The 2,500-nt window shown below is 32.2% G+C and overlaps 1 long non-coding RNA gene across 2 annotated transcripts in view; it reads right to left on the reverse strand.

Moving 5' to 3' along the window:
* Nucleotides 1-800: 800 nt before the first annotated feature.
* LOC135224196 (uncharacterized) overlaps nt 801-2,500 on the reverse strand; it is a 262,116-nt gene continuing 260,416 nt past the window's right edge. For both annotated transcript variants that reach the window (XR_010316675.1, XR_010316676.1), the window contains one exon: nt 801-896. This is a non-coding gene — a long non-coding RNA (uncharacterized LOC135224196). The remainder of the gene's footprint in view (nt 897-2,500) is intronic.

A 2,500-nucleotide genomic window follows, 5' to 3' on the forward strand; every position in this document is an offset into this window, starting at 1 on the left:
TCTTTCCTCCTCTGGCAGATACATTAACATATAAACATAAAGACATTAAATTGGCCTTGAAGACAGAACCTGGAAAATGCTGAGATCGTTAATTTCGGTGCCAACTCATTGTCGCATCTCGTCTTGGCATTATGACAGAGAATGATTAATGAAGGCTCATTGTATTTACGTTGTTTCGTGGTCAGTTTTCCTGTAATAGTTAGCGCTTTTTATAGTGACTAATGGGAAACCGTTTTATGATAGTTTGCGTAGTGGGGAATATTTGCTTGTTTTATATATATGTATTATTATATATAATTAGTATATATATATTAATATATATATATATATATATTATATATCTATATATATAATTCTAATCTGTTGTGTGTGTTTGTGTGCGGGTGTGAGTATCTTTTATTTACAATTATGATGTAAATACAATATTTTATAATTTTAGAGTTATTAAAATGTAATATTTATATACCTAATATTATTATATATATATAAATATATATATATATTATATATAGGTATTATTATATTATTATATATATTTTGTTGTGGTGTTTGTGGTGTTTGCGTGTGTGTATATTATTTATTTATTTTAATTTATATATATATAAAAATGTATATTTATATAGTATATAATATATTATATATATATATATATATATATATATATATATATATTCATATATATTATATATATACATACATACTAATTTATGTGTGTTTGGTAGTATGTGGGTATTACGTATCCTATTGCTTATTTCAGTGACGAAATACTGACATACTTAGGGACATAATGCTCGGCGTTACTTACCTTGTATGTGGAAACATAATCTGTTTGCATGTATTGATTATCTATTTCTACCTCTGCCCTTTGTTGCTTCCATTTATAAACTCGCTCTTACCTGCGGAAGAGAGAGAGAGAGAAAAAAATATAGATAACTGTGGAGCTGAATGGACGACAATTCTACGCGCGTACATCGTCATCAATAGCACAATGGCCGTCAGAACAAATCCCTTTCTTAGGTAACGTCTCCGGAGAAGGAAGCAAGAATACAGGAGAGTTGAGTCTTGGGAAAATAGAGTATCGGACATATTGTTTATCTCAGTACAATGAAGATACTTTTAGAATAGCGTGCTTTAAAACTAAAGTATTTTTTCAGCAGTAATATCAGATGTCTAGGAATCCACCAATCGAAGTGGAGATTTTCTCTCTCTCTCTCTCTCTCTCTCTCTCTCTCTCTCTCTCTCTCTCTCTCTCTCTCTCTATTTTCAGAAGTTTCTTCACTATGTCTGTAACTGTAGTTAGTCATCAAGAAAATTGTCATGTAATGCTATGTACTTTGAATATTTCTCCTTCCTTCAAAAATTAATTTTTAATGGATGAAGATATTCACGGAGAGCTTTATACTAACTCACGTATAATAACAAATTTCGTAGATGACGTGAAGAAATCTGTTAAGAGAGAGAGAGAGAGAGAGAGAGAGAGAGAGAGAGAGAGGCGCGGACGTATTTTAATTAAGGTCTTAAAAAAGCCGTCCCAAAAGATGAGAGATTGAGATTGAAGTTTTTGTTGCTGTTTTTTTTTTTTCTTTTTTTTTGCGCACTTTCATCGTATCTTTCGAGAAGTCTGATGAAAGAGAAAGCCCGCAGTCAGTCTTTTTCAAAATATCATTTGAGACCTATTTCTGCATCTAATTGGAGGCGGAGTGAAAGCTAATTGTAAAAGTCTGTTTATCGGTTTTCTCAATTTTGGTATTACTTCGTCTTTTTGCGAGTTTTTGAAAATTCGTGTAAATCTCGTAATAGGATAAAATTTCTCTCTCTCTCTCCCTCTCTCTCTCTCTCTCTGTCCGTATACACACACAAAGGGATTAAATACATATTTTACTTCAAATAAAAAAAAACGTTCCTTAATCATTTCTCTCTAAAAAAACTCTCTCTCTCTCTCTCTCTCTCTCATCTCTCTCTCTCTCTCTCTCTCTCTGTCCGTATACACACACAAAGGGATTAAATACATATTTTACTTCAAATAAAAAACGTTCTTTAATACAAAATTTTCTCTCTCTCTCTCTCTCTCTCTCTCTCTCTCTCTCTCTCTCTCTCTCTCTCGTATCTACACGCAAAGGGATTAAATACATTTTTACTTCCAAACAAAAACGTTCCCTAATACAAAAAAATTATCTCTCTCTCTCTCTCTCTCTCTCTCTCTCTCTCTCTCTCTCTCTCTCTCTCTCGTTTGAAATCGCTCCCGTGAAAGATTATGCCTCTCTCAGCATCGCGAGAAGGAAAAGATTATTTACAAAACTGTAAATATTCGACCTCCTAAATTACTTACTTTTGATTAAAAATGAATACATTTGGTGCTGGAAACACCAGGTTGAAAATGAAAGAAATATCTTTGACGTAATTTGCGATGTACGATTAACGAGGGAGAATAATTTTGGATTTTTTTGAGAAATAGTAATCGTACTCATGCATTTTGTGCAAAAATGATTTACCAGGGAAG

Source organism: Macrobrachium nipponense, chromosome 10 (genome assembly GCF_015104395.2).
Source record: "Macrobrachium nipponense isolate FS-2020 chromosome 10, ASM1510439v2, whole genome shotgun sequence".
Taxonomy (NCBI): Eukaryota; Metazoa; Arthropoda; class Malacostraca; order Decapoda; family Palaemonidae; genus Macrobrachium; species Macrobrachium nipponense.